Here is a 26,790-nt window from a genome sequence, read left to right as displayed (position 1 = left end):
TAAATATTTTCCCCAAACCAACTGCTATGCCAGAACGGACTCCAAAACACTGCAGTTTTGAGATATGCAGCTCATGGTTGAGCCCTTTCCACTCCCAGCCCTGCGATTTGCTATTCTGTCTTCAGATATTTACAGTGACTGTCTCCACGGTCAGGGAACCTGAGTGTATTCAATGAAAACCTAGTCTTGCTCACCGCTGGGAAGTGTCCCAGTGAGGTGGGTGCTGCCTGATAGAGTAGTTCCTATAATGCCCCAGCTTATACATGTCCATCAGCCTCTCACAGGTGTGTGTGTGTGTGTGTGTGTGTATATATATACACACATATATATGTATACATATATATGTGTGTATATATATAAAAACTCTGTCCTTTGTTTCTCACCATACTGTTTAGTACTAGAGAATTAATGCAAGAACTTAAGCTCCACAAATGTAAGGATATTTGACTATTTCATTCACTACTATATTCTCAATTCCTAGAACAATGCCTGGCAAATACTGAGTGCTCAATGAATATTTGTTGAATGAATAAACACCTATTTCTTTACATGTTTGTTTCAAGCTACTTGTGAGCTGCTTGGGGACAGGAATGGCTTCATGTTCATTAGATGCTTAATAATGTTTCATGAATGAGTGGATGAATGGATGGGTAGATGAGATAGAAAACCATTCGAAGATAAAGAGACTCATCAAAGCACAAAGCCTACTGAGAAATTCCTATCATCGACCAGTTTTATCAGGGGAAAAGACAGGAGCATGGTCTTGCCTAATGGCTCGTTTCAGCAAAATTTCGGTTAAACATATGCAAGCCTACATGCACACAGAACGTCAACAAAATGGAAGATACAAATTTCATCATGGAGTCTGACAGAGATTCAGTTTGTTGGCCTAAGAAAGTGTTTCTCAAAGGTGGTCCGGGGTCTATCTACATCAAATTCATCTGACGATCTTCTTAAAAATGAAGATACCTGAGCCTCACTCCTGGTCTGCAGAATCAGAATCTTTTTTTTTTTTAATGTTTTATTTATTTCTGAGAGTGACAGAGACAGCGTGAGCAGGGGAGGGTCAGAGAGAGAGGGAGACACAGAATTCGAAACAGGCTCCAGACTCTGAGCTGGCAGTCAGCACAGAGCCCAACGCAGGGCTCGAACCCACGAACTGTGAGATCACGACCTGAGCCGAAGTCTGACGCTCAACCGACTGAGCCACCCAGGTGCCCCTGCAGAATCAGAATCTTTGAGGACACATGCCCAGAAACTGGGTTTTATATGTACACATAAAATCTTCAGCTCCAGCTTCTGGCAAGGGTATATTTGAAAGTTAGAGAAAGGGAAGTACCTACCAGGCAAGGCAGAGGGCTTTTTCCAGTAAGTTCTTACTCAAACTACCTGGAAGACTCCCTATGAAAGGCAGTATAGTTGACAATATGTTACCTAAGCCACTTCTATTAGTCAGGGCCCCAGAAAGACTTAGGTCACATCTTCACACTGCACAGCTTTAGGAGAGCTCGATAAAGGCACCATTTGCAAAGGTGGGGGTAGGGTTACAGGGTAGCGCAGGGGACGGCGCAGTACTGCATGGCTAGGAAACACTGGGAGCTGCTGCTGGAGCGGCCTGAAGGAAGGAAGAAGAGAGGTGAGCAAGACCTGAACAGAGCGGCTGGGTGGAGAGGCCCCTTCTACAGGACTGTGACCGCCAGCGGAGAGAAGCGGCCGGCCTGTAGTGATCCTGAAGATGCGGAGGTGGAGAATAAACCCCTCCACTTTAGTCATCCCCGCAGACAATGTTCCCAAGGGCCAAAGGGATCAGAAGTCTCTAGAGGACAAGACGCTAATAGCATTATACCAGTCAGCCTCCCAGGGCCAACAGCAAGGTGCCGGCAGGATCTGGAGGTGCAAACGGAAGATGCCCAGCACACACCCCTCCTCCATAATCTCTCAAGAGAGTTTAATACCAGCACTCCATATTTGTGACTCCTCGGCCTGGGGGAAGGTACCCCCAAATAGCTAACAGGGGGAAGAGTTGCTCTACTAGCTACTATCACAGTCCCAAGGTGAGTTTGGAAATAACAACAAAGACTGCTAATATTCCACTTCTACCTAAAAATGACACAGAAGTGGTCAGCAAAGGAATCAGAGGGGCGCCTGGGTGGCTCAGTCGGTTGGGTGTCTGACTTCAGCTCAGGTTATGGTCTCTCAGTTCGTGGGTTTGAGCCCCGTGTCTGGCTCTGTGCTGACAGCTCAGAGTCTGGAGCCTGCTTCGGATTCTCTGTCTCCCTCTCTCTTTGCCCCCGCTCATCATGCTCTGTCTCTCTCTCTCTCAAAAATAAATATTTAAAAAAAGGTGTAACATATACCTATAGAAAAAAAAAAAAAAGAAAGAAATCAGAGGAGTTCTGGAGTTGAGGACCTAGTTTAAAACCTGTGAAACGTAAGCCTCAAATTTTAATTTCTTTCTCAACTATGAAATGGGTATAAATAAAGCCACCCGCTCTGGCTGCTCTAGTATGTCTCCTGTAATCACTGCATGAGATATTGGGTATTAAGTGTCTTCGTGAAACTGCCAAGCCCTATAAAATGTAAGTTATAATTGCCCCACTAAGTACACTACAGATGTGCAGATCTGTGCATCAGGAGGAGGGAGCAACCAATTTTGTTTTCACACTTGGATGATCTGTGCCCAAATCAAAGGCAAACCACAACATATGCTTTTGCGTGAGTTTTCTTATTTTTAGCAATGCATTAGGGAGAAGAAGGAGTCACTGGAATGTACGGAATTTGGCAACGCAGCACAGAATGCCTCAGCAACTTGGAGGTGGGTTAAGAACATATGTTTAACAGCCTTTTTCATAAACCCAAAAGGAGAATAGGGAAGATGTCACTGCTTACTAAAATTGCTGCTACTTCAAGTACTCCCTACCTTTGATTAGCTTCCCTGTTAAAGTAAATTAATTGTAGTGGAATGAAAAAAAGCACTGGGAACAACGTCAAAAGACCTGGCTTCGAGATGCTGTCCCCATAATCAGCTGAGCTACACACCTTGGAGTTTGCAGCTGACCTGGAGCTTCCAGACTGTGGTGTGGGTGGCTAGAGGGTGACTTTATACAGTTGTCTCGGGGCCTCACAGGAGGGTCCCTGATGCTAAACATGGAAGAGGTGGTAAGGAGGGCTGCCAGCCGAGAACGCCCTCCCAAGTCTTTACCAATCCCATACTGACAAGATGCCCGTGAAATCTCCTTTGTAAATAAGTTCCCAATGCTTAAAACACAAAACCAACAAAAGCAACTTTGAAGTAGACGATCTCTAAGATTCCTTAAAAGGTCGTGTAAGACAGTTTTATGAGCTCAATCGCATCCCACCACAGCTGGAGCTGTGAAGCCAGGAAGGAGTATTTTCCCACGTCTACCTTCTAGTTCTAAAGCATGAACTAATGTACTTAATGAAACTACAAAGTAAGAATCATCTACTCAGAGTGAAATTAATACGATGGCCCATAGGCAGGTTTGCTACATTTTTTAGAATAAAGGTAGATTGGGTCTCCTTCTCCGAGGCATGGCTTAGCTGCCATCATCATAACACTTCTGATCGTGACATGGCCTATGGTTGGAAAGAGGCAAACCAGCTTCCATCATTCAAGACAAGCAGCTGCCCCAGGGTAATACACACAATGCTGTTTGCTTGTTCACCAGCTGGAACAACTTCCTCCCAAAATATGCAAAGGAGGACAGATTCTGCATCACTTGTTAGATAAGGGCTGACCTCCAAGTCACACAGAGAGTATGATTTCCCACTCCCAGCATTTTGCTGACAGGGAAACTGAGACACAGCAGAAAGAAAACAAGGCTTCGTGTTACAGGTTAAGAACTCGTTTTCAAACTCCACCACTCACTAAGGCCATGACTTTGGGTAAAATATGTCACCGTCTGAATCCCAGTTTTTTCACTTGTCAAATGTAAATAATGACATTAGCTCATATGTAAATCCAGGTGAAGCTCTTAAAAAGTTGCTTGTCACATAGTAAATAATTAATAGTAGCTATTATTACTTATTCATCAGTAAGTTAATATGTGCCAACCACTTGGCAAGGCTTCATCCTACCATGCATCATGCCATGCTATTTACTGAGCACCTACTAAGTGCCAGACACCATTCACCATTTTATTCTACCCCACAACAATGCTGTGAAGCAGTATGATTACTTCCATTGTCTGGATGTGGAAACTGAGACTTAGGGAAATTGATGACAAAGCAAGCTTTGGCTGCCCCAAAGCTATGAGGTTTTGTCTTTTCTTGAGGCTACTATAAAGCTGATACGGTTACATAAGCAAAGCATCTAGCCCAGACTAGGTCCCAGTAAATAGCTCCTACTATCATTAACATAATCGTTTATGTTACAATACTGTTTAGTACCTACGCTGTTCCCCAAATATCAATCAAATGCACCACCTTTGCATTTTTTTTACGATATCTAACACTTGTGTCTTTATTTACTAAATAATTATCTTTAAAGTTATCAGTATGTTTTAAATTTAAATTTCAGTTAGTTAACACACAGTATAATATTGGTTTCAGGAGTAGAACTCAGGGATTCATCAATTACAAATAATACACAATGTGCATCACAACAAGTGCCCTTCTGAATACCCATCACCCATCTAGCCCATTCGCCACCCACCTCCCTCTATCAACCCTCAGCTTGTTCTCTATCTTTAAGAATCTCTCATGGTTTGTTTCCCTCTCTTCTCTTTCCTCCTCCACTTTCCCATATGTTCATCTGTTTGGTTTCTTTTTTTTTTTTTTTTAATTTTTAAATGTTTATTTATTTTTGAGAGAGAGACAGAGTGCAAGCAGAGGAGGGACAGAGAGAGAGGGAGACATAGAATCCGAACAAGGCTCCAGGCTCTGAGCTGTCAGCACAGAGCCCAACGTGGGGCTCAAACTCACGGACGGCTAGTGATGACCTGAGCCAAAGTCAAATGCTTAATTGACTAAGCCACCCACGCACCCATTTGGTTTCTTAAATTCTACATATGAGTGAAATCATATGGTATTTGTCTTTCTCTGATTGACTTATTTCACTTTGCATAATTCATTCAAGCTCCATCCACATCACTGCAAATGGCAAGATTTTATTCTTTTTGATGGCTGAGTAATATTCCACTGTATGTATATATACCACATCTTCTTTATCCATTTGTCAGGTGATGGACATTTGGGCTCCCTCCATAGTTTGACTACTGTCAACATGCTGGTATAAACATCAGGGTACGTGTACCCCTTCAAATCTGTATTTTTGTATCCTTTGGGTAAATACCTAATGATGTGATTGCTGGATTTAGGGTAGTTCTATTTTTAGTTTTTTAAGGAATCTCCATTTTGTTCTCCAGAGTGGGTGCACCAGTTTGCATTCCCACCAACAGTGTAAGATGGTTCCCCTTTCTCCACATCTTAATACTTATTGTTTCTTATATTGTTAATTTTAGCCATTCTGACAGGTGTGAGTGATCAGTATTTCAGATAATTCACGTAAACTGCTTAGGACAAGGCCTGGAACAAAGTGATGACTGTAATGATAATATGTTTACTATTATTACTATCATGTGCCAACACTAGGGATACAGAGGTGAAATAGCATAGGCCTCTCTGCTCATATGGGGCTAAGTCTGGTGGGCAGACATGCAGACCAAAGCCAAGCACACTAATGAACATGTTACAGCAGGAACAAAGACCTGCATCTGTCTAAGAAAAAATCAGGAAAGGCTTCACAGAGGAGACAGCCTTTGCTCTACGATGTGCAGGATAAAGAGAAGTTTGCCAAACACACTGCTAAACAGCATTCCCAACAGAGAGCCGGTTTTGAAGTCGTCCTCAAAATCTTAGCCCTCACACATATATAAAAGCTTACTGATTACATCTGAAATGTAAAGAATGACGATTATGAGTCCCTATATTTCCTATCAACTTATGTTTCACTCCTCCCCTAAAATATCTGCATTCCAGAGATTTGGGGTGGGGAGCAGTGAGGAGAGAGATATTCTCTTGAGTAATCTGCTTACTGTAAAGAAATACAACCTCATGTTCTTTTGTCATTCCCAAAGGGATGCTTCTACACGACAGGCTAATCACCTGCAAAATTACCGCGAGGAGCTGGTTCTTAGTTATGTACACATAGAACAGCATTCAAAGCATCTTCACATGGTTGGTTTTATAACTCAAGAAAGACTGCCCTGATTTAGCTTATTTTTCCAATTCAAACTTGGAAGATAATGGAATAAATGGATACTGGTACCTGTCAAATGAGAGGGAAACAGAAATGCAGGAAATGGGCCTTGGGTAATCAGTCCAGGCTTCTTACAACTAGTCATGGAGATTGTGTAATCATTTTGGAGTCCAGAGCATAAAGCATAAGGCTCTTGAGTATCTTTATACAGAAGATGTTACTCTTAAAATACTGATGATGTGTCAATGTCTGTAGATTAAATGCTGCCTTGTATCACACAGTTGTATACATCACTCATGCAAATTGCTTACTGTGTTCTCTCTCCTTTCATATGGATGCTCTCTATCTTGTTCAAGTCTAGGGAGCACCCCCAGCATATTCTAGCAAAGCTTTCACTGAACAATTTTTGTGAGGAAATCAGTCTCCCCACTATTTCCTCCTACATGCGCCATCTGCCTTGGCTAGCCCACCATGCACAGAGGCTCCAAAATCCACCGAAATAAATCTGTGGTGTCTGTACAACCAATTCTCAAAGAACATGACTTGACAGCTCCTCTGCCCGTACCAATCCCTTACGATTAACAATTGGACACTGACTTCAAGATTTATCTCAGGACCGATGGTATGAAATCCAACTTTTAGCTCCTTGCTCTTCCTGATCCAATCAGCCTGAACCCAGCCCCTGGTCCTGGGGTGACCTGACCCAATGAGTTTCCCAAATCAGATGCTGAAGGCAGATGTGGCTGCTTCCTGTAGGTCACAACAATGAAGCTGCTGGGTGGCACTTTTACTTGTTTATACACAGAGCAGAGCATGTGCTCTGAGACTGAAGTTTTCTATCATATCTCTAAAGTATACAGGGTATAATAACGCTTTCATTCTCCTCCCTCTTCCAGTCGAGAGACACACCCACAGCGCTGCACACCTGGTCTGAGGATGAACCATTATGGTAGCTTGCTGTGTGTGGTTGAAAAGGTCAATATCAAACCCACATCCTCTCACACACAACAGCAGGAGAGGAAACACAGGGAGCTGACTGGGGGTCAGACAGAGAACCACTCTGCTAGTCACTACCATGAGGCACTGGTCAACTTGCTTCCTCTTGCTGAGTCTGGTCCCTCTTAATGAGGATGAGTCCTTACTCCTGACATCGATATGGGGCTCCTTCATTCATTTTTTCAACAAATATTTATTGACTGTTGTATTAGTTTTCCATTGCTTCCCCCAACAAATTATCACAAAGTTAGTGCCTTAAAACAACACCACTGCATTATTTTCAATGCTGTGGAGGCCCCACAAGGTTCTCATTGGGCTAAAATCAACTGTCAAGAGGACTGTTCTCCTTCTGGGAGCCACTAGAGAATAATCTGCTTTCCTGCCTCTTCCAGCTTCTAGACACCATGGATTCCTTGGCTGTAGCCCCTTCTGACATCTGCATAGCCAGCAGCATGCAGGCTGGTGCCACCTCTCTGGCTCTCTATAGCCTAGAAAGGGTCTCAGCTTTTAAGGACCTGTAAGATTAGACTGAGTCCACCTTGATAATCGAGGATAATTCCCCATCTCAGGGTCCTTATTCTCAATCCTATCTGCAGAGTCTCTTTTGCCATATAAGGTAACATCCACAGATTCTGACAATTAAGGCACAGGAACCTCTGGGGGAGGGGGGGGTCATTATTCTGCCCACCACCAACATACACTGTATCCATCAGTGAACAAAAGGAAAATCCCTGCTTCAGAGAGTACACGTTGGAGAGGGCGGGGGCAAACAAGAAACAAGAAACGTAAAAAAGAAGTCAACTACTCAGTCTGTTAGAGGGTATGAGAGCCACGGGGTGGGGGAGGTAGGAGACATAAGTAGAGGAAGATGAAGGGGAACCGGAGTGACAGAGTTGGGGGACAGACTGGAATATTAAAGACATTCTACAGTATTAGCAGACTTTACATCAGTAAAGACAGTTGTATTAAATAGCATATAATAGAGACAGTGAGCTGCTGGCCACAGGGAAGAATGCATGAAATTAAGGTTATGACAGACTTGTAGTTATTTAACGATTATAAAGTCTTTAATTGTCAAAAACGTATTCAGAGGTCCTACCACATACTAGTTCTTTTCCCTTCCAACAGCAAGGATTCTTCTTGGAAGAAAACCTATTCAAGTTTTTGTTCCTCTAATTCTTAAGGTGAATTATCCTGGCCCGGGACACAACAGGCTTCGTAGCAGAGTGAAGAAAGCAGAGGCCCAGCTCTGCAAATTAGTGGCTGGAAGACCTGCAGATGTCATTTTTCCATCTTTGGACCTCAAAGTGTTCATGGGTTCACTGGCACTTGCCCCTGGAACCTCATGTTATTTAGACAATAAAGATCAGTAAGTATAATCCAAACAGGCATAAAGATAAACCAACAGACCAAAAATATACATTAGAAAGTCCAAAAACAAACTGTTGTGTAGATGGCCAAATGATTTTCAATGAGAGTGCCAAGACCATTCAATGGGGAAAAGACAGTCTCTTTGACAAATGGTGTTAGGAACTAACTGGATATCCACATACAAAAGAATGAAGTCGGACCGTTACCTTATATCATATAAAATATTACCTCAAAATAGATCAAAGACAGATAACCATAAAACCTAAAGCTATAAAACCCTCAAAAGAAAACACAGAGGAAAAGCTTCATGACTTTGGATTTGGCAATGGTTTCTTAGACATGACACCAAAAGCTCAGGCAACAAAAGTAAAAACATATAAATTAGTCTACATAAAAATTTAAAACTTCTGTGAATCAAAGGACATCATCACAGAGTAAAACAGTATGAAGAAAATATTTGCAAATCATCTATCTGATAAGAGGTTATAATATCCAGAATATATAAGGAATTCCTATAATTCAACAACAGAACAACCCAATTAAATATGGGCAAAGGATTTGAAAAGAGCTTTTTCCAAAGAAGATATACAAGTAGACAGCAAACCATATGAAAAGATGTACAATATTAGTAATTGTTAAGAAAACGAAAATCAAAACCACAATGAGATATCATCTCACATCCATGAGAATGATTACTTTTTTTTTAATGCTTTATTTTTGAGAGAGAGAGAGAGAGACAGCATGAGTAGGGGGAGGGTCAGAGAGAGAGGGAGACACAGAATCCGAAGCAGGCTCTAGGGTCTGAGCTAGCTGTCAGCACAGAGCCCAACGCGGGACTCGAACCCACGAACCACGAGATCATGACCTGAGCTCAAGTCAGATGCTTAATCTACTGTGCCACCCAGGTGCCCCATGAGAAAGGTTACTTTCAAAAAAATAACAAGGATTGGGCTGGATGTGGAGAAATTGAAACCCTTGTGCAGTGTTGGTTGAAATGTTAAATGGTTTACTTACTATGCAAAACAATATGGTGCTCCTCAAAAAACTAAAAATAAAATTATATTATCCAGCAGTTTCAATTCTGGCTATATATCCCAAAGAATTGGAACCAGAGTCTTTAAGAGATATTTGTACACCCTTGTTCATAGCAGCAGGATTCGCAACAGGCAAGAGATAGAAGCAACCCAAATTTCCAACAAGAGATGAATGGATAAGCAAAATGTGGTACATGGATACAGTGGAATATCATTCAGCCTTAAAAAGGAAGTACATTATGCTACTGATAACGCCATGGATGAAACATAACATGAGAACACAGACTAAGTGAAACAAGCCAGTCATAAAAAAATAGCATATGACTCCATCTATGTGAGGAGCATCTAGAGTAGAGAGATTCATCAAAACTGAAAGCTGAATGGTGGTTGCCAATGGCTTGGGGAGTGAGAAATGCAGAAGTATTAAGTGGGTATAAAGTTTCAGTGTTGTAAGAGAAAAAGTTTTAGAGATTGGCTGCACAACAATGTGAAAATACTCAACACTTAAAAACGCTTAAGATGATAACTTTTATGGTATGTGTATTTTACCATGACTAAGTTTTTTAAATAAAAAAATAAAAATGGGGGGCGCCTGGGTGGCTTAGTCGGTTAAGCGTCCGACTTTCGCTTAGGTCATGATCTCGCGGTTCGTGGGTTCGTGCCCCGCGTCGGGCTCTGTGCTGTCTGCCAGCTCGGAGCCTGGAGCCTGTTTCAGTCTTTGACTCCCTCTCTCTCTGACCCTCCCCTGCTCACGCTGTCTCTCTCTCTCTCTCTCTCTCTCTCCAGAAATAAATAAAACATTAAAAAAAAAAAAAAGAAAAAAAATAAATAAAAATGGAAGATCAGTGAGGACATACATATAGGAGGTTTATAAAGCATGTTAGAAATCTAAGCGCTGCCGTCATGCTATGACATGCTCTCTGAGGAGAAGTGAGGGGTTACACAAAAACCCACACTGTCACCCAGAGCTTCTATGACGAACAGGACATAAAAAGGGATGTCTGCCTAGGGCCAGCGGCAGTGGCAGGACACCCTCTCTCAAGGCTGCTGTAGCAGTCTGTGGACTCCCACCGACCAGACAAAGAACTGAAGGATTAGCTTGTACTCAAACACTGTGAATCAACACAAACAGAATAAGTTACTATGTTTTGAAAAGGAAGAAAAGAGACAGTCTTGAGTCTAGATGCTCCATATAAAATTCTTCCTCAGGGGCTGCCTGGGGGGCTTAGTCAGTGAAATGTCCAACTTCGGCTCAGGTCGTGATCTCATTTTGTCTGAGTTCAAGCCCCATGATCTGCCGTCAGCGTAGAGCCAGCTTCAGATCATCTGTCTCCGTCTCTCTCTGTTCCTCCCTGTCTCAGTCACTCACTCTCTCTCTTTCTCAAAAATAAGTAAATATTTTAAAAAATTCTTCCTTGGATCTGGATTTGGTCCTTTTAGTTCTTCAAAATTTCAGAAAAAAAAATCACGGTCAGAGGCATGGGTTAGCCTGTATAAAACAAGATGTACGGCAGAAATAGCTGCATACATTCATTTCACTTTGCACGTTCTGGGCATGAGAAATCATCTTTTGGATTATCTGTTAACACATTCACTCAGCAAACATTTACTTAGCAACTAGCATATGCTAGCCCTTGGCCAGGTCTTGTGGCATGGAGGTAAATCAGATGTAGCCCCTGCCTTCAAGGAGACTCAGTCAAGTTGAGGAGTCAGAGACCAAGACCCGAAATTACATTTCTAGATGTGCAGAATCCAGAAGCAAGAGACAGCATGACGCGCTAGAGAAAAGAGTAAATAGCTCAGTGAGGGTGGAATTCAGGCTTTCAGGCAGGGGGCTAGAAAGAGAAGGGGCTAAAAACTTACTGGGTTAGAACAAAGTGCAGTTTAACTCTAGCCATATGGTAGTGTTTCCCATTCATGCTATCCCCAAAATGGCAAAGTGACATGGAGCCTACCAAATGGTGCTTCACTTCACTGCTGATTTCACTTTGCCTACAAAGAATGGATGGTTCACTGATCACTTCCCTTGGGCAGGTTACAATGTTTGCTTAGCCACCTCTTGAGAGATGCACATTCCAGTGAGTTTGGAGCATGGGTTACAGAGTTCACAGCAGGCAAGAAGGTTCTGACCCAAAGTGTGCCTGTCACCCCCTAGCTGTGAGGCCTTGGGTGAGTGAATGACCTGGCCGGTGTCTGTAAATACAGTATTGCATGGGGGCTCCTATCTCACTGGGTTGTTGTGTAGCTTCAATGAGGTAATGGATGTCAAGTGCTTACTTAGCACACAGAAAGCACTTTACACGAATGGTAGTCATCCATTTATTCATTCTTTCACCAGATATTTAATAGGCACTGTTCGAGACATTAGAAATCTAAAGAGATTTAAAGATAAATGAGGCACAGTACTCCACCCTCCAAAAGTTCCCAAGCTAGTAGGTCAGATAGTCATAATTATACAACAGGACAACAACGGCAGTTGGTTTACTCTCCACCACTTAGGCCCTTGAGAAAAGGGGTCTGTCTACTTAATCTCCATAAGAAGGACAGCACAGAAGTCCTACAGCTTAATAGAGTCTACAGGAACCTAATGACAGTCCTGGAAAACTGGTGACAGAGAGCCAGACACTGAATGGAACCTCACACAAGTGTCATATTTATCATCTTGCCATAGAGCCTGTGAGAACTGGAAAGGGCCCTGGAGACCAGCAGATGGACGACTTCACTCTGCGTGTGAACAAACCGAGGCTTTAAAAGACCAAACGAGTGGCTGGAGGTCACTGCATGGGGAGGGGGACGTCCTTGCTTCTGTGACAGTGCTCCTGCCCCCACACTGTGCAGCCCCATTCCTCCTCACCATCTCTCTTTAATTTTTTTAATGTTTTATTTATTTCTGAGAGAGAGAGAGAGAGAGGGAGAGAGCGAGCGAGCGAGAGAGCAGGGGAGGGTCAGAGAGAGAGGGAGACAGGCTCCAGGCTCTGAGCTGTCAGCACAGAGCCCAATGCGAGGCTCAAACCCATGAACCATGAGTTCATGACCTGAGCCGAAGTCAAGACGCTCAACCAACTGAGCCACCCAGGTGCCCCTCACCATCTCTCTTTAAATGTGTGTGTGTGGCGGGGGGTGGGGGGGCACCTGGGTGGCTCAGTCGGTTAAGCGTCCAACTTTCGCTTAGGTCATGATCTCACGGTTCGTGGGTTCGAGCCCCGCGTTGGGCTCTGTGCTGACTGCCAGCTCGGAGCCTGGAGCCTGTTTCGGAGTCTGTGTCTCCCTCTCTCTCCGACCCTCCCCTGCTCATGCTGTCTCTCTCTCTCTCTCTCTCTCTCCTAGAAATAAATAAAACATTAAAAAAATTTAAATAAATAAATAAATAAAAATAAATGTGTGTGTTTCCCATCAGTTTTCAAATGAAGAGGAGAAACCAAAAACTGTTAGTGCCATCCCTTTTGATCTCCTCGAAGCTGACACCGAGGCAGAAGGGAGCCGCAGAACAATCCTCTTCCCTCTTCCTTCAAGAACACGTCTGTGGGCTGCCTTCTGATGGCATTTGGCTGTATTGCTGCAAGAGGCCAAGTGACATCTCCCGTTGGCCTGGCCCGGGAGCGGGAAGGCATGTGAAGCCAAGTCTCAGAGGCCCTGGCAGTGGAATCAGCCGGATCAGTGTAACCCTATTTCCTAAAGGTATCCCCCAGCTCTCTGCGTTTTCGCCACGTTCAGGCCGAGAGGAGGGCTTTGCATTTGCCACAAGTTTGACTCTGGCTCCTCCACTTAGTAGGAAAGGGACTCGGGCAAGTCACTAAACCTCTTCAAGCAACACCGCCTACCTCTGTAAATCATTATGAGGACAAGATGCCACGTAGAAAGCGGCAGCACAGGGCCAGGGAAAGGGCACCTCTTCCATGACGGCAGCTAGGTGAGGGGCAGGGCATGGCTAGCATTAGTGTTAGCAGTACTGTCAGAATCACAGCTTATCTCAAATGTGTAAGGAAATTCTCACGGGTCCGTCTTTGACTTCTGAACTTCCTAACTTCTACATTTTATGATAAAATGTACTATTGCCAAATCACATTGTCTACTGCGAACACATACACACACACACACACACACACACACACACACACACACACAGAGCTCATCCCTCTTCTAATCACCATAGTAACGCGATAAACCTATGAGGAAACTAAGGATCAGGGGTCAAATTCCTGGCACCAGGTCATTCCACTAGACACTCAAACAACAGCTTTGAAATTGGGTGTCTGCAGCTAAGCCCATGATCTATCTGCTATACTCACCCTGTCCTTCTCAAGTCACACAGCAGATTCTAAATCAATGCTGCAGAGATCTCTTTCCTCTCCACTGCCAGCATATTAATGAGCTGCTGGCACCTCCTCCCTCCCTCACCCTCCTCCCTCATGCATTTAAGGCCTCGTATCCCTGCAGACATTCTCCCTCACACATTTCCTCGCGGAAACATGTGCATTCATAAATGTGATTATTTCCCTTCCCAAATAAATAAAACTTGAGATCATAGATCTTTCAACAAAGAATTCCCTTCACGCATCCACTCGACGTGTGAAGCCCATCCTTGGGCTTCTGCGGCTACTGACCAGACCTGCAGCCCCTATTCACCCCGAATGTTTCCATCATCCTAGACAGCCTGGTTTCTCATGCTAAAATTATAACTGGCTTCCCCTCTGCCAGAGCCCCACAGGCCTTTGGCATTTCATGCTATTTGTGCTTGTGTGGGCTGTTCTGTCCCATATTGATGTGATCTCATTGAACTCTTCAAGGCTCCTTTGTCCCCCCTCTTTCCTCTCTGGCTGCCTTTGACTGTACGCCAGCTTTATGCGCCGCTCGATGCTCCCTCCCCTCCTGTGTCCCTCCACCTTCTGCAGCCAGTGTCCACCTACAGTTGGGCCATTATCTCCATTTACTTTTGTTCCTGCTTCCATCTCTTTCTCAGAAAGCTCCTCTTCCCTCCCCTCCTTCCCCCTCTGTGCCCTTCAGACAAAGGCAGCCCTTTCGTAAGGGGGCTCAGCTTCCTATTCTCACAGCTCATTTCCTCTTCTGGATTTCTTCCTATGGTTTTCTTTTTCTTCTCCTTTATCCCTCATTACTGTCTTCACTTCCCTTCTCCATGACCACAGATCTCTCATCTCCACTGAATCCCACTCCCTCTCACAAACTTCTCCTCTCACCCACTTGGAAGCCTCAACAACATTATTTCAAAATGCGCCACCGGATCTGTATGGCTCCTTCTTTTATTCAGGGGCCCTTGAAGCTGTTCCAGCTGTGCGTGCCTCCTTTTAATGTCATTCTTTTAGAGAAACGTTCAAAGATGTTCTCTTTTACACCACCAGGGTAACTATCAATTCATGCGTCAACTCTTCGTCCTATTTTACAGAGGAGACAGGGCTGGCGCCCTGCTTTATGTACCCCTAAACACACATCCTCTCTTCACGTTCCTGTTGTCGCGGTCTGGGCTCCAGTCCTACTTATTTCTCTCCTATTCCCCTAACCCACATCCCTGATTATTTCTTGTCACAACTTCCATCTGCCCGTCACACCCTCTACTCTCGACTGATTCCAAAAAGCAAATTGATCAATTAATTCCCCAGCTTGTAGGGCTCCAATGGTTCCTCCTGACTTTGAACATAAAGTCAAAAACTCTTCAGCATGGAACACAAGGCACTTAGGCACTTCCAAATCTGGCTCGTCCCTGCCTATCATCGCAAAGTCACATCCGTCTCCTCATCACCACCCAAGCTCACGAGGGGACAGTTCTATGGGGCCACTTTGCATCTGTGTGGGTGCAGCTATGGGAGACACACCACGGCAGGTTATGCCACCAAGCGTCTCAAAGGACAGCCTTCTGTGGGGAATGCCTTTCCTACCTACACATGTGATAAACTTACTATCCTTCATCTTTGATCCTATTATCCTTCTTGAATCAACTCAATGAAAAGAAGGAAGGACAGAGAGTGGGAGAAAGGAATACCAGGAAGGAGGGAAAGAGCAGGCAAGTGGAGAGGATGCTCGACCAAAACTTGCTATCCCTGCATCAGTTATAATTAAATTGTTCCCCACATGAAATGTATGGTGGGTAAGAAGCCCTATACTTCCCCTGACACAGTCATCTGGATGCCCGGATGCCCTAATATAAATCAGCATCATAACATCAATAGAAATAATACTAATATGCCATATGCCAGAAGACATATATGAGTTCTTTACATATATTAACTCATTTATGCCTCAATAAATGATGAGGAAACAAACATGTTAATTTATGTGCTCAAAGCCATCGAGCTTTTAGTAGAGGGCCAGAGTGCAAACCCCAAAACCAATCTGTCAACTTCGAAAGCAATACCACATCTGTGGTCTCCTATTTTCAGTGGTTCTCTACACACATTCCAAATTTTCTTTAAAAAGTCAGTATTTCACACGCTCACTGTCTTATTACAGCCAATGAGGGTTTTGGCCCTAAGTGGCCCTCTTAAACGCCATAACATTCCTCCTGAAGCCCATCGTAGTGAAAAGGATATGGAGTTTGAATCAGAAGACCTGATGGGATTCAGCTTCTATCTGTGTTGCTCATTAGCTGTGTGGCCTTAGGCAAATCATTTAACTCGGGCCTCAATTTCCGCCTGTAATGGAGATATTAACACCTACCCTCATAGGGATACTCTAACGTATAAATGAGACAATGCCTCTAAAAATATTTTGCAAAAGGTACTTATTTCAATTCTATCAGCTCTAGTCAGACACCAAAATAACCATGATTAGTCTCCTGATAGGAAGATCACCTGGAGCTCCTTAATTCATGAGACTAAAACACTGCAGGCATATGCCCTGAATTCATCCCAGTGCTGTGAATAATCAGAGCCCTGGCATGTAACCTTTTTCTTATCCTGTATAAAGTTACTGCTCCTTTCAAATCTTCCCTTTGGAAAGGACCTGCAGAGACAATTTTCAGCTTTCTCCAAGAATGAGACAAGGAGAAATCAAGGAGAAACAGAAAGAAATCCGGCTTTAGTCCTTTTCAGTTCATTTTGTCAGCCTATCGTAAATGCATACTTTTTATCTTATTTTTTGCCATTTCTCTCTTCTCCCGACTTTCATTTATAACTTGACTTTACTTATGGTCTCGGCTGATGCCACGGAGGAAACCTGCTTTCAGGACACCCAGATGCCCAGCTTCCCTCCTCCAGCAGTGGCTACGTTTCCTTCTATGTCTGCATGCTCTGCAGCTCCCAGACCATCCCCCTTGGCATTCCTTCTACCTCTAAGGATCCATAAGATCATTTCTTGTAAATAGTTTAAGTCTTTCAGCCTTGTTCCCAGTGACCGTGCTTTTTCCTCAGCTGTCCAGGAGAAGCTCAAGTGATCCTTACCATAGCCAGCCAGGGGACAGAGCTGGCCTTGGAACCCAGGTCCCCTGCCCACAACTAAAGCTCATTCCAGAATGATATACTAGCTCTATGCTTTTGGTTCCAGGAACGTTCATTCGTTCACAAGTATTTAATTGCCCAGCACTATGCCTGGCATTGGGGATACGGTAGAGGCAAGAGGGATCCAAAATATACTCAGAGGTACAGAGAAAGAAGAGGCTGCAACAGAGGTAGCTGTTACTTCTTCATGATACAGTTTTCTGGAGGGATGTGACACCAAAGAGTATGCTAACTCACAAGTGTTTATTATAGATTCTATCACATGAGTTGCCAAGTCATGTCGCTAGCTGCCATATCTTCCAGATCTAGCTCCTGCTTGGCACATGGAAGCCAAACTAAAAATATTAATTAATGCTTCCATATACTTAGTTACACTAGAATCCCTAAGAGCGTGAGTACTAGATATTTCATAGTTCATTTGTTTACCTAACAACCAACATTTACTCAACATATACTATGTGCAAAGATATGTTGTGGGAAACAAAGAGGAATGTAAGATGCTCTTGACAACAGAGATGTGTCTTGACACTATCAGATAAAAATAACTTCATGTAAGATGTCTAAAGCATTAATCTATCCATGCATTCAACGGTGTTTGTAAAGGTAGATGAACACACGTGCACACACGTTATGTGCACACACACATTACATGCACGCGCGCACACACACTTTGTGTATGGGAAACTGCATTTTTTTTAAGTGAAATACAATGTTCATACCAAGAGTAACTCTGATCACAATTCTTATTTGCTTCTCCTAGATAACTTTAGTTCAGGCTCCACTTATTTCCTTAATGATTTTTAATAAAGAAGAACAAGCCTTTTTAAGTGCATTTTAAGACCACTTTCACCCAACAGAAGTCAGCTCAAACCTCCTACATTTAATAGTCCAAACCTACTACATTTAAAATAAGTAATGGATACTCCTACGTATTGGGCTTATTATAAAGTCATTCACTCACTCATTCCTGAATTCAGTATATATTTGTTCAACATTTGGTAGGTTGCGAAAGCACTGTGCTAGCTGCTGGGGAACACCGTGCTCCTTGCCACCCAGATCACAGTATCCTGCAGTAAAAAAACCAAACCAATACATCATTACATTTCAGCAAATCCACTGGAACAAAGGGAAGAACTCACTCTACCCAGAGGAGTTTGGAAAAACAGAGAAGGTGTATAGTCTTGAGAAACGAATAGAAGTGGTGAATAAGGTGGGGAAAATGCAATCCGATTATATGGAATAGCATTTCCAAACCCTGATTTGTGAGAGAGTATGGCATGTTCAGGAAATAGACAAAAGGTCAACGAGGCTCAAGTAAAATTGTGCAGGGGACAGGGAGACACAGAATACGTATGAAGTCACAAGCACCATGCTAGGGAGTACTGTGCTATTCATTAAACCAGGGTGATTTGTTTTTATTGACATTTCCTTGAGAGACAGTTTGGTCCTTGGGAGAGCGTACAGTCCTGCTGCCAGAAAGCCTCAGATGCCCATTCAGGATCCACCACTTCTTGAGCTGTGTGACTCTGAGCTTTCTCAGCTTTAGTTTCTTATGCAAAATGTAAATGGATAAAAATAGCACCTGCTTCAAGGGCATCTGGGTGGCTCAGTGGGTTGAGCATCCAACTTCTTCAGCTCAGGTCATGATCTTAGGGTTCTGGAATTTGAGTCCCACATCTGTCTCACTGCTGTCACCACAAAGCCCACTTCAGTTCCTCTGCCCCCTTCTCTCTGGCCCTCCCTCCTTCTCCCTTTCTCTCTCTCTCAAAAATAAACATTAAAAAAATAGCACCTAACTCATAGCTCATAGTGTTGTGACAGCTAAATGAGCATTTAGAATAATGCCTGATCAGTAAATATTAGCAAGAGTAATCCATCTACAGCAAAGTCATTACTGCCAGTGATTCATTAAAAGAATTTTTGGTTTTCCCAAAGTTCTACTTCAGCCTAAGGATCTGATTCAGGCAAGCATTTTAGAAACTGGGGCTTATACTAATTACCAACGACATAGATCAGGGATGAGCAAACTCTGGCCTGTGGACCACATCCGGCCCCCTGTCTGTTTGAATAAGTGTCGTACTGGAACATGTTCATTTGTGTATTGTCTATGGCTGCTTTGGATCTACAACACCAGAGCTGAGTCACTGCAATAGCCTGCCAGGATTTTATCATCTAGATCATTCTTTGCTGACCCCTGAGACAGATGACTAAGAGAGAGAGAGAGAGAGAGAGAGAGAGAGAGAGAGAGAGAGATTAGATGGCATATGTATAGACAGATATATACATGTATCTATAATCCAGAGACTTGATTCAGGAATTTGCTTATTATCCTTTCCTGCTCTGGCCGTTAGTTTACACTAGTTAATTTCTCAATGTTCCACCATCTTGAGGTCTGTGTGTATGAGTGGGTATATCTGTCAGGCTTTATCTTATGGTGCCGTGAGATAACAATATTGAGACCATTATCTCAGATCTTACCCCATTATTAGAGCCAACACAGGTAGAGCTTTATTCAAAGCAACCATTTCACTAACATGGGTTGAATTACATCTCCCTTTTTTGCAGGACATACGACAGATCCAATGGGCGCTACACTGCAAAGACAATGCTGGGGAAGGTGGAGGGCTTCAAAAACTGCAGGCCACCATCCAATGGAAATGCGGTTACATTAGCCTCTAGTCTCAAACTATAGAAACAGCCTTTGAGGTTGTCTGAAATACGAGAGATCTCAATTGCTGTTTACTGAACCTTAAACCTTGACAAAGTAGGTACTTTCAGGTCCTGAACTAGCTTCAGATTTATCCTTTCCTTAAGGAACTACAAGAGAGGCTGAGCTGTATGTGCCACATCCCTTTTGTTATGTTAGAATTAGGGGTTAGTGCAGAAGAAAATGCTTTTCAATGAGCCTTCCCTACAGATGCCTCTGGAAAACAGTGGGTTGACTCTGCCTTTAGAGCAGTATGCTATAAAATGGTTTCTGTCAACACTATTTTAATAAGTGTTCTGTAAGAACCAGGAGCAGCGCCACATCCATGAAGACTCAAAACACAGAGTTGAAACATTTTAAATATATTCCTTTTCAGCAGGACTTCTCAGAGTGTTTAATTTGTACATTATGAGTCTCTAAGAGGAACTTCAAAGGAAATAGGAAGTGCTGGGGTTCCCAAATGTAACTTGATGAAAGACAACCATCATTGGTCTGATTTTCCTTGGCAGGTAGCTTGGGAAAAGTGGTCTTTAGATTACAGAAAAGTTTCCTGACAGATGGGACCCACTGAACATACTCTCCTAGAGAGTATTTACTCATTAAAAATTGGTTATTTTTTGCCATTCCACCCATCCAGGAGCAAACAACAACCAACAGTGGTATTGAATCCTACATTATGTATTCAGTACCAAGGGGACAATTTCTAGGGAAGCAGGCTTTGCAAACTTCAGCCTTACAAACTGGCTCCAAACTGGTAAGGATGCCACATGCAACAAATAACTTCCAGAAATGAATTTCCCTTGAGCCAGAACTACAAAATGAGAGCTGCTTTATTAGGCATTGCATTTAATCTTCAGAACAACCCTGTGATGCAATTATTTATTATTTCCATTTTGCAGATGAGGATATTGGGGGCCAGAAAGTACCTTTCCTGACTATAAACTAAGCCCTGAACCCATGTCTGTCTGGGTCAGTTTCTGCTCAGGTCTCAGTACCACAAGTGCCTAAACCATGAGTGTCAAGAGAACTTTCTGTGATGACTGAAATGATCTTTATCTGTGCTATCCATTAGCTCCACTATCATAGCCACTAGCCACACGAGGCCACTGAGCACTGGAAATGTGACTAGTATGGCTGAGGAACTGGATGTTTTATTTTAATCAGCTTAAATGTAAATGGCCACAGGTGTCCTGCGGCCACCATGTTGGGTAGTACAGATTTGGAGCATTCCTTTATGAAGTACAAAGGTATTTGACTCAGTTTTACAGAAACACCAATCTATCAGTTGTCCACCAGCAATCTCCAGTTCTACATTATATTACTAATCAAGGAGCAAACAGATCCCAAGGCCAGCAGATTAGAGGAAAAAATGGGTGTGGGGGACTAGATTGGCAAATACAGTAGAAAAAGGAAAAGAAAGCAAGTAATGTGGGAAGACAGAGCATAAGCTAAGGGAATATAGCAGGTGAGGGGCATTTCTTGTAGGGACCGATCCCCCAAAGCATTTAAATGAGCTATAAGGTGGCTAGACAAAGGCATAGCAAGAATAAAAGCACCCAGATGACTGCAGTCATTCAGAAAATACAATGCATTGGCTCTGAACCACCATGTGATGTTTCCCTTATTCCATTTGCTGTTATTGAAGCACACAAAAAAGTTTGGATGCTCAAAACATTAGACACAGGAGTTAGAAAACCCCTTTTACCTAGCATCTACACGTTGACCAAGCCACATGAGTAATGCATAACTGTGTCATGAACCACTTTCAAGGGTAAGGAGCCAGATTTTCTGGGACCTTTTGGGAAGGTGTGGGTTTTCTTTCAACTTTTCCAGCTAACCTTTGATAAATTCCTGGACACCATGTTTGGGAGAACATCTCTAGTTGTTAGTTTTGTATTCTGATCATTTGAATGGTTGATGGTAAAGTAAACTGTTGGGTTACTTTGTGTCTTTTGAATTTTAAAAATTCATCTGCAGATGCAGAGAAATGAATGCTAGCACAGAGGTTAAAAACATGAGCTTCAAAATCACTGGTTCAAACATTAGTTCGGCTACTTCATAGTAACCTTGACTTGTGCTGTATGCATTGGTTTTCTCATCTATAAATTGGGACTAAGATTAGAATCTACCTCTTAGGGATGTTCTAACTACTCGCAGAGAACCAGACTGTAAGCCCTTCTTCTTGCATCAAGGACTCAGCTCCTCTCATGACTTTGAATAAGTCATTTGTCTAACAAGTCTGTCATTTTTTTAATCTGCAGAATGACAAAAACAATGTTTCCCGGATATGCATGTACCTTATAAGGCTCACTTGAGATAATGTAAATAAACATGCTTTAAGCAATATACTAAGAATTGTTCATCTTATATAAATATACTAAATATTTTTCTGGGGTCTAAAAGGACCGTGTATTCAATAGAAATCATAAAATGTTAGTAATAGAAGGATCATTTTATCCAATCCCCCACTCCAGTGGGGACTGGACCCTTTACCCTATGAAATGAGAAAAGCGACACATTATCTCATATAAGCCATTTCACACTTAGACATTCCTTGAACCATAACTTGCTTTTTCTAATCTCCACTTGTTGAATGACAAACAGAAGATTTCTAACGCTCGATCCACATGGCAGTTTTTAAAATATTTAAAGATGATGACTGTGCTCCACACTTCCCCATACCCAACCCTGCTGGCAAACATGTGTTTCAAAGTATAAATATCCCTGGTTCCTTCTACTACTTTTCTAATTCTTTGAGGGACAATCTTCTTTTTTCCTAGACCACTCAGCATTCTTCCTCCAAATTCTCTCTTGTCTGATCAATCCCAATACTGCTGACCTTTATAGGCTCTACTCCACAACAGACACAGGAGGCAGGCATGTCCTCACATACTTGAACTTCCAACTGGTCCTCCGAAGAACAGAGACAAGAATCCAAGATCCACTACTTCTTCAGCTACTGAATTCTTCAGTTAATCTGCTCCAAGACTGAGCAGACATCTTGAGTGACTTCCCGGTGATTTGTATTAACTTAACTCGAGCCCCTCCTCCACCTCCTTCATAAGAATGGGCAAATAGTCACTACATCCTATTTTGCTATTAATATTAATGGTTTGCACCTAAGTGCAACACCTTGCATTTAGTTCTTTTAAATTGTACCATGTTTGACTCAAGCAATCCTTCTCAGGTGTGAAGAGCAAGTTTTAAGCCAGTTATTTTGGCTCTCTGGTCTCTGTGTCATCTGCCAATCAGGCAGGCATACTTTGTCCCCTGTCTCCCTTTGACCCCTGAGGAAACTGTTCACAGCATAAACAACTTCCATGTGATTGCCCAAGTTCATCAGAGACATCAGATATTTAAGGCTGTTCATTCATTTGCTCAGTCCACATTACTGAGTGCTCTCTTTAAGCAAGGCCCACAGGCAGGGGAGAGAATTGCAGAATGTAAGAAACACGGTCTCTGTGCTGGGGACACTTAGAGTCTTCCATGGTGAACCACGTGGTTATGAATAACTCAAATGCTGCTGCTGTGGAGCATGATCATGACAGCCATCCATTCTGAGGGAGATGATCTAGGAAGGCCTGAGACAGGTCAGGGCAAGGAACCGGAGCCATGACCTAGGAGGAGGAGCAAGTTTTAAGCCTGTCCACACAGGCAGTGTTGAAGACTAGGGAGATAACAGACACCTGTAGGGAATGGGTTGTTAAATGATGCAAGTGACAGAACTACTTTTTGTTTGTTTGAAGATATTCTTTTTTTGTTTGTTTTTTTAAGGCTTTATTTATTTTTGAGAGAGAGAGAGAGAGAGAAAGCACGAGGCTCCGGGGGGGTGGGGTGGGGTGGAGGGAAGAGGATCGGAACCAGGCTCTACAGCAGCAAGCCTGATGCAGGGCTCAAACTCACGAACCATGAGATCATGACCTGAGCCGATGTCAGACACTCAACCCACTGAGCCACCCAAGCGCCCCTGGGGATATTCCTCTCCCTTCTGGAAATTCTGCTGCCCAGTAGCCAGTATGCTAATGGTCCTCTACAATTCTCTCCTCAACGTAAGAGGCTTGTTTCATTTCTGCCTTTTCATTCAGGAGTTTATAATAAACTTTATTTCTTTTCTATCGTAAAATGCAGAGCAAAGACACACCATGTTTATAAGTCAGGGGGACAAACTGCTAGCCTGTTTGCCACCGTCAGACCACTGGAGGTGCTGGCCACACAGAGGCTTTGCAGCACTTCCTGGATTCTGTCCATCCCTCACTGGGGTGCCCATTTCTATTTCTTTTCTATGTGGTCTTTTATTTCCTTTGAACACTGACTGAGAGATTGGGTTTGGGTTTTGAATGTGTGCTCTTCCAAAACTGAAGTCCTTCAGCAGAAAAAATGCTATCTGACTCCTGGCGGGACTTTTGTTTTTAAACAGGCTTGTCAGGGCTCTGCCCTCAGATTCAGGCTCTCCTTTAAGCTTGAAATGATTAAAAATGGTTGCAGGAGCCAGAGCTAAGGAACTTTTCACCTCTTCTTTTCTACTGGAGGTCCCCTGCTCACCATCAACACCACTGCAGCCACACGGAACCTAGAGGCAATGCAATTAAGAGTGACTGGTTTGTACAGCAAGGGTCCTTTTCCTCTGTGGAGGATGAGAAGTTTGTGGACAGGGACTGTGTTTCATTCCTCTTTGTTTTCTCAGTCCTGTGCATAGCACAAAGCATATAGCAGGTGCTTAATATTAATAAATATTGAATAAGAGAATAACATGATGGATGTTATGGATGGATGGCATAGTTTCCTGATCTCAAAATGAGATTGTCCTAATTAAATAAAATTTTAATATTAATTCAAACCTAAGGTTGTAGGCTTATATCATTTTGTAAAATAAATCAGGACTTTGACAAGCATATGTACCTGAATAATATGCATATGCTTTAGACGGTAGGCCAAATCTGAGAATCCCAGTAGCTTGTAGAGTACCTATGATCCAAATGCTTCTGATCAGCTCACAGGCATAGCAAGCACAGTGCTCAGTACCAGAACCCTATCTATATACCCTAGAATATCAAAGCTAAAAAGCTCTTGTGTTATAGATAAGAACAATGCAGCTGAGAGAAGTGATAGGACTCATCCAAGGTCACATAGCTAGTAAGCTTCATTGCTTTGACTGAATTTATTGTTGCTTCCTCATGAGAGTTGTTCACATTTAAGGTAGAGAAATAATATGCATCAGCTTGAGCCATAACAGACCTACTGGACTCAATTAACTCCAAGGCTTCTGCCTTGCTATGAAGACCCACCAAGTATAAGACATCGGGAGCCAGAGCTGAATTGAAAAAGATAACTGTGAGGCACGTGGGTGGCTCAGTCAGGTCAACTTCCAACTTTGGCTCAGGTCATAATCTTGGTTCGTGAGTTAAACCCCCACTTCGGGCTCTGTGCTGAAAGCTCAGAGCCTGGAGCCTGCTTCAGATTCTGTGTGTGTCTCTCTCTGCACCTACCCCACTCGCACCGTCTTTCTCTCTCAAAAATAAACATTAAAAAAATTTTTTTAAGAAGAAAAGGAAAAAGATAATTGCTCTAAGATGGACAGTGCTAGATTACTATGGCGGCCCTACTTCCCCAACACATCGGGTACTCACTGACTGACTGCAGGGCTGCCTATGCCCAGCACTCACTGCACTCAAGTTACTGGTGGTTTCTGGGGCACCTGGGTGACTCATTTGGTTAAGCGTCCAACCTCGGCCCAGGTCATGATCTCACAGTTCGTGGGTATGAGCCCCATGTTGGGCTCTGTGCTGACAGCTCAGAGCCTGGAGCCTGCTTCAGGTTCTGTGTGTGTCTCTCTCTGCCCCTCCCCAATCATGCTCTGTCTCTTTTTCCTCTCTCAAAAATAAACATTAAAAAATATATATGGGTAGTTTCTACCCTATGACCCAACAACTGCACTACTAGGTATTTATCCAAAGTATACAGGTATGCTGTTTTGAAGGAGCACATGCACCCCAATGTATATAGCACTATCAACAGTAGCCAAAGTATGGAAAGGGCCCAAATGTCCATCAACAGATGAATGGATAAAGCAGTTGTGGTATATATATATATATATATGATGGAGTATTACCCGGCAATCAAAAAGAATGAAATCTTGCCATTTGCAACTAAGTAGATGGAACTAGAGAGCACTATGCTAAGCAAAATTAGTTAATCACAGAAAGACAAATGTGACTTCACTCATAGGAGGACTTTAAGACACAAAACAGATGAACATAAGGGAAGGGAAGCAAAAATAACATAGTAGCAGAGAGGGGGACAAAACATAAGAGACTCTTAAATATGGGGAACAAACAGAGGGGTACTGGAGGGGTTGGGGGAGGAGGGGTGGGCTAAATGGGTAAGAGGCATTAAGGAACCTACTTCTGAAATCACTGTTGCACTAACGTGGCTATAAATGAAAAAAATAAAATAAATTTAAAAAATTTTTAAATTATGGGAAGTTTCCAATGGATTAGGAGATAAGACACCCTTCGGAATCATCATTAAATTTCTTTCAACCTTCAAATAGCACTAGTGTCGGACAGCTCTAAGGGCTCATCCCTGTGAAGGCTTACCCCAGTATGAACTGCAGGAGATCTGAAACACCGTGCAAGAGACAGACAGTGCATCAGTACTGGAACGTTTATTTCTCAGGTTAATTTTTAACACCTGAGGTGGCGAGAATGAAAAACTGGTGGGCTTTCAGTCCATGAAGCTATTATGTCTAAACCCTCCAACCCACCCCTGCCACCCCTCAATCTCTGTACCAACATAGGAGGCACTTAGTTCAAGGGGCTCAATGAACACAGGTCATGAAAGGTCACCTGACCTGCCTGTGAATTCCCCCTGGAGGTACCAAGCTAGAGGGCTTTCCTGCCAACAACACAGCACACTTACACATGGCACCATGGGAAGCAAGATGATTTGGGTACTTCATGCCAATATCAGGCTTTTTTTTTTTTTTTTTTTTTTTAAACAAGTCACCAACAGCGT

Source organism: Hyaena hyaena, unplaced genomic scaffold, assembly GCF_003009895.1.
Source record: "Hyaena hyaena isolate Hyena2069 unplaced genomic scaffold, ASM300989v1 scaffold_5, whole genome shotgun sequence".
NCBI lineage: Eukaryota > Metazoa > Chordata > Mammalia > Carnivora > Hyaenidae > Hyaena > Hyaena hyaena.
This window is presented reverse-complemented; position numbering follows the sequence as displayed.